Consider the following 7,477-nt stretch of genomic DNA (forward strand, 5'->3'; position numbering starts at 1 on the left):
TAGGGATCGAGTTCTGAAACCATGAGGTTATGCTACATCTGTACAAAACTCTGGTGCGGCCGCACTTGGAGTATTGTGTACAGTTCTGGTCACCGCAATATAAGAAGTATACGAAGTATGCTTTGGAAAGAGTGCAGAAGAGATTTACTAGGATCTTGCCTGGTACGGAGAGAAGGTCGTCTGAGGAAAGTCTGAGGGACTTGAGGCTGTTTTCGTTGGAGAGAAGTTTGAGACGTGACTCAATAGAGACATATAAGTTAATCAGAGAATTAGATAGGGTGGACAGGGAGAGGTTTTTCCAAGTATGGTGACGGCGGGCATGAGGGGCATAGCTTTAAATTGAGAGGTGACAGATATAGGACAGATGTCAGAGGTAGATTCTTTACTCAGAGAGTAGTGAGGGTATGGAATGCTTTGCCTGCAATGGTAGTAGATTCGCCAACTTTAAGTAAATTTAAGTCGTCATTGGACAAGCATATGGACGTACATGGAATAGTGTATGTTAGATGGGCTTCAGATTGGAATGACAGGTCGACACAACATTGAGGGCCGAAGGGCCTGTACTGCACCATAATGATCTATATTCTATGTTCTATGAACACCCTGCCTTCTGACCTTAAACGGATATATGCAAAAACGCACATGCATACACAACCCTCCACCAACACCCTGTCTCCTGCCAGTAAGCACATAGATACAGGAATACAGACACGATACTCTCCACTACCACCTGTCTACTGCCTTTCAGCAGGTATATACACAAACACACAAACACACACACATACACATCCCTCGGCCACCACCCCGTTTCCTGCCGTTCATCAGATGTACACAGAAACACACATGCACAACCCTCCACCACCACACTCTCTCCAACCCATAAAACAGATATACACAGAAACACGCACACATCCCTCTACCATCACCCTGTCTCCTGCCCTTAAACAAATATACAGAGAAACACACATATATACAGAATGCTCCATTGCCACACTGTTTCCTGCAATTAATCAGATATACAAAGAAACAGACACACACACCTTCCACCACCACCAGTCTGTCTCCTATCATTAAGCAGATACTTACAGAAAAACATACACATCCCAGCACCACCACCCTAACACCAGCATTAAACAGACAGACACGGAAAAAAAAACAAACACACAGACAACCCTCCACCAACACTCTGTCTCCTGGTATTAAACAGATATACACAGAAACACACACACACCCCTCCACCACCACCACCCTGTCTCCTGCCATTTTACAGATATGCACAGAAACACACACACACAAACCTCCACCACCAACGTGTCTCCTACCAATAAGCACTTAGACACAGAAACACAGACATATATCCTCCACCACCACCCTGTCTCCTGCCATTATAAAGGATATACGCAGAAACACCCACATGCACAACACTCCATGAACACCCTGCCTCCTGCCATTGGACAGATATACACAATAACATACACACACCAAATTGTCTCGTGCCATTAAGCACATATGCACAGAAACACACATGCACACTCAGTCAAACCTCCTTGACCACCATGTCTCCTCTCATCAAACAGTCATACACGGAAATATACACACACAACCTTCTACGAACACCCTGCCTACTGCCCTTAAACAGATATACACAAAAACGCACATGCAAACACAATCCTCCACCACCACCCTATCTCCTGCAATTAAATAGATACACGCAGAAACACACATACAAGCACAACATTCCATGAACAACGTGCCTCCTGCCATTGAGCAGATATTTGCAGGAACACACACACAACCCTTCATGACCACCTTGTCTCCTGCCACTGAACAGATATACACAGAAACACTCACACCACCACCCTGTCTCCAGCCCTTAAATAGACATACACAGAATCACACGCACACCTCTCCAGGACAACCCTATCTCGTGCCATTAAACAGATATACACAGAAACACACACACACACAACCCTCCACCACTGTCCTGTTATCCTTCCATTGAGCAGATATGCACATAAATACACACACACAGCATTCGACCACCACCAGTCTGTCTCCTGTCATTAAGCAGATATATAAAGAAAAACACACACAATCCTGCACCACCCCCTAACACCGACCATTCATCAGACATAAACAGACAACCCTCCATCAACACTCTGTTTCCAGGCATTAAACAGATATACACAGAATTGGCTGGCTGACAGAAGGCAGAGAGTGGCTGTAGATAGAAAGTATTCTGCCTAGACGACAGTGTTGAGTGGGGTCTCCCAGGGTTCTGTACTTGGGCCTCTGCTTTATGCAGTTTTTTTTAAATGACTTGGATGAGTAGGTTGAGGGGAGGGTTAGTAAATTTGCAGATGACATAAAGTTTGGAGGTGTCAGCGATAGTATAAATGGCTACTGTAGGCTGCAGCGCGACATAGACAGAATCCAGAGCTGGGCTGAGAAATGGCAGATTGAGTTCAACCTGGATAAATGCGAAATGATGCATGTTGGAAGGTGGAGCTCGAATGCTGAATATAGGATTAAAGATAGGATTTAAGGCAGTGTGGAGGAACAGAGGGATTTGGATGTGCAAGTACATAGATCCCTCAAAGTTGCAATACAAGTGGATAAGGTTGTTAAGAAAGCATATGGAGTTTCGGCTTTCATCAACGGGGGGATAGAGTTTAAGAGCTGTGACGTTTTGCTGTAGCTCTACAAGTCCCTGGTGAAGCAATACTTGAAATATTGTGTCCAGTTCTGGTGGCCCTACTGTAAGAAAGATACAGAGGCTTGGGAGAGGGTGCAAAGAAGGTTTACCAGGATTCTGCTTGAACTGGAGGGCTTGGCTTATGAAAAAAAAGTTGAATAGGCTCCGATATCTCTCTGGAGAGAAGGAGGAAGAGAGGAGACCTGATAGAGGTGTACAAAATAATGAGAGGAATAGATAGAGTCAATAGCTAGAGTATTTTCCCCAGGACAAGATTGACTGGTATGAGAACTCATAGTTTGAAGATATTAGGAGGAAGGTATAAAGGAGATATCAGAAGTAGTTTTTGTTTTAACACAGAGAGCTGTGAATGCATGGAATACGTTACCAGTGGTAGTGGTGGAAGCAGAGTTATTGGGGACATTTAAGCAACTTCTAGACTTGCACATGGATAGCAGTGAATTGAGGGGTGTGTAGGTTGTTATTATATTTTACATTAGGATTAAATCGCGGCAGAACATAGTGGATGAAAGGGCCTGTTTTGTGCTGTACTTTCTATGTTCTACGTTTTCTGACAAGTGTGAGTCGACCTCTGACCACCTAATGCCAACTGCAAAAGATGTTTAAAGACTTCATTGAGTTGCAAAAGTGTCAGTACTATAATTATGTTTTGGTCATTGTAGATTTTCTTTTCCTTGATGGGTTCAAGCTTACCCCACTTCCAACACTACTGCTAAAACTGTTGTAAATGTTTTACTCAAGGAGATTATGACCTGCTTTGGTATTTGATATTGTCTACCTTCTGACAATGCCACCCTCCACCCTCACCCCCATTTTATTGGACATATTAATGAAGAATTATACTTTCATTTTGGGATCCACCATCAACTTCATTGTGCTTATTGCCCACAAGCTGCAGGGCTCGTGGAGCATGGTGACCAGAGTCTGAAAAGTAATCTTGCCAAATGGACTTCTGAGACTGTTCTTTCCTCGGTTCGGGTAATGCCACTGGTATTGTTCCACCTACAATAAACTCCTGTGGGGAAATCTCGCTTTGCCTTTTCGAGCACTCTCACTCTGTATGATCTGAATGATAAAGTGCATTGTATCTGATCCGCAGGACACACTGCAGAAATTTTCCCATCCCAGCGGACTGAGCTGCCAGCATTGATAGAGCTGTCTTTATTGGTAGAGTATCATACAGTAACAGCAAATATCTTTTGATGTCATCCTCGAAGGGACTTGCTACAAAAACGCTGAAGACTGCGGGAAACTGCTGTGATCAGCGCTAGCGTAGAGGCCCAGCGGAAGCCTGGTCGGCCCTAAACCAGAAATCAATCGATAAAAAGATTCTTCTTTTTTGAAGAATCCCATTCAGACCATCATCTTAACACTTCCTGTGGAGAAAATTGATATGGAAGAGCGGACAGTCTCAACTGGTTCCAGCAATTACAACCTTGTCGGTGTGACAACAAAAGCAGAAACCTGGAATTGTTTACCTTGCTTCTGAAAAACAGGTGAGTAAATTTTGAAGATCACAGATATTTCTTCCTGGTGTTCATGAAATGATCTAGAGCAGAGTACGGTTCCCTGAGTATGGTCTGACTTCTGGGTTATGGACTGTGATATTCTGCTCACATGATCTGAACACATACAAAGTAATGACTCAGTGACCAGATCTGCTGAATTGGGTTCTGTAAAGAACAGAAGCCGATGGAATGAAAAGAGCCATAAGAATGGGAATGTAGCAAATTATTTTCCAGACTCGAGGCGAGTGCATAGTGCTGTTTCCAGGGGTCAATATCTGTACAAGTAGACTGAAACAGCATTGGGTGTTATTGTACTGCATCTTTTGTATAATGGTGCAAAAGCACGAAACTTTTGTATAGAGAGGATAACTTCAAAATCCTCAATGAGGCAAAACACACAAATGAGGTAAACAACAAAGTAACCGCATAATTTGGTATTACATCATGGCGTAAATGTCCCTGCTCAAATTTTGCTCAAAATCGCTCTCTGTCTAATTCCTAAGACTGATGTTCAAACAGTGAATGGTCTATGTCAATAAAAACCTGCTCTGGTCTCACAACTTCAGCATTTCATACGCCCCCTTATGTATGTCTGGCAATAGTAATTGATCCCTCACTGTGAAACTTCAGCACACGTAGAGAAGAAATAACTATAAGAACAACAGTCAAGCATGTGACTGCGATTTGACCCGATTCTGTTGCAGCTGTAATTGAAATTGCTTCCACCTTTCCTGCTTCGTTAATAAGATTGCACAGCTTAGTGGTGAGTTTTCATGCATTGAATTCGACCCAGCATCCTTTCTCAGGTTGAAATTTGCAGGGATAGAAGGACATGAATAATGACACGGGCACCGTTTACTGAAATACAAAGACATTAGGAATGACACGCCCATGATTCCATGTTGTTGAAATGAGGTTGACTGGGAGATAAAGCCACCAGAAAAGAAAAGAGGCGTTTTAATGGGATGATGGCATAGATAAAGAATAATACGGGAGAAATCAGGAGAGACTGAGTTGTGTTCGAATAGAGGTTATCCAGCTGATGTGAAGATCTTAAGAGTAAATATGAGGGAAGTTTCCTCGTTTCAGTGAGTGGAAACTAGACGTTAGAACTTCAAACCCAGCAGGGCACGGGAAATAATTTTGGTCAGGCATTTTATATTCTGAGAGTTATTGCATTCGGAGATGAATTTTCAGAAATAAAAACATTTTAGGAGCTGATTCCAGAATATTCGAAAAGCACGTGCAGGCAGACAAGGAGTGAATTAAACAGCGACAGTGATTCTGGGCTGCCTGGATGGGGGTGCCCAAAGGGAAACACTCTGGAAGTGGTTAACATTCATCGGAAAGAAATTGCATAACACCTGCAATTGAAAATGTTAAGTGTAAGAAGAGCTAAGGGGGTTGGAAGGTGCAGCAGCTCATTCTACATGAAATATTATATAATTCAAATGCACTGATCTGTTTTGTTTAGCTCTGCATTGAATGGAAGTCGGTTAGCTCAGTTCGTTGAGTAACTGGTTTGTGAGAAAAATGAGACCAACAGCGTGGGATTAATTCTCTCACTGTCTACCCGCCGTTTGATATTATAATGGCTGACCAAACATGTCAATGTCTTTGCCCAGCTCATCCACAACATCCTGTCATACAATGCGATAAAGACATTTAAGCAATCGAAAATTTCTGTTCATACAGGTAACATGATACATATTGCATCCATCAATATTCTTCACCATTCGGACATCCAAGAACACGTTGCACAGTGGGTTTCTGCACGAAATTTGCAGGTTTTGCCGATGAGCATCTGATTCTGATCTTATCATTATTCAAACGATATGATTCTGTAAAAACTCACAACCAAGAAGGTAATGAATTTCCTCTGGTCAGTAGCAGGGAGGAGAACTCCAGACGTTAGGAATTGGCGATGAAACAGCACAACACTCAACGGTTCAGCTGAAAACTGAATTTAACTCCAATTCTAGTGCGGTTCAAACCCACAAACATTAAATTGCAAAGTTCCCAAATTTGTAGAAATCTAACACGCTTTCCATTGCGCCACAGAGCTGCACTCGCCACAATTTGTACTGCACCCAAAGTTGCGGTTGTCATCGAGAAGATGTCGACAATCACCAGGAGATGGGGAGTTTTTCAAGGAGAAGATCTTTTATTGGCAAACAAAAACAGTGACATTCAGAAAACAAATTTTTGACTCGCACGAACCTCAGGGTCCATGGCATAGAGTCATAGAGTCATTGAGATGTGCAGCATCAAAACAGACACTGCTGTCCAACTTGTCCATGCCGACCAGATATCCCAACCAGTCTAGTCCCACCTGCAATCACCCGGACCATATTCCTCCAAACCCTTCCTAGACACATGCCTCTCAAATGTTGCAATTGTACAAGCCTCCACCACATCCTCTGGCAGCTCATTCCATTCACGTACCACCCTCTGTGTGAAACGTTTACCCCTTAGGTCTCTTTCATATCTTAACCCTCTCACACTAAACCTATGCCCTCTAGTTCTGGACTGCCCGAACCTCAGGGAAAATATTTTGTCTATTTATCCTTTCCATGCACCTCATAATTTTGTAAATCTCTATGAGGTCACCCCTCAGCTTCCGAACCTCCAGGGAAAACAGCCCCAGCCTGTTCAGCCTCTCCCTATAGCTCAAATCCTCCAACCCTGACAACATCCTTGTGAATCTTTTCTGAACCCTTACAAGTTTCACAGCATCTTTCCGATCGGAAGGACACCAGAATTGCTCGCAATATTGCAACAGTGGCCTAACCAATGTCCTGTACAGCCGCAACATGCCCTCCCAACACCTGTACTCAACACCCTGACCAAAAAAGGAAAGCATACCAAATGCCTTCTTCACTATCTTATCTACCTGCGACTCCACTTTCAAGGAGCTATGAACCTCCACTCCAAGGTCTCTTTGTTCAGCAACACTCCCGAGGGACTTTCCATTAAGTGTATAAGTCCTGCTAAGATTTGCTTTCCCAAAATTCAGCACCTCACATGCATCTGAATTAAACTCCATCACTTTATACCTTTTTCTTTAATCATGTATTGTTCGCTTATCAGAATGCCAACTGTGTTAGTCAGAATTACCTCACTCCAGCTATACAATAAACCAATGGTGCTAATTCCGATTATCGTTCTACTTCTGCCACCATTGTTTTTCCTAATTTATTCTACTGTAACTATGAAGTATTCTACTGCCACCTGTGCTACAATGAACCTCCAT

Source organism: Chiloscyllium punctatum, chromosome 50 (assembly GCF_047496795.1).
Source record: "Chiloscyllium punctatum isolate Juve2018m chromosome 50, sChiPun1.3, whole genome shotgun sequence".
Lineage (NCBI taxonomy): Eukaryota > Metazoa > Chordata > Chondrichthyes > Orectolobiformes > Hemiscylliidae > Chiloscyllium > Chiloscyllium punctatum.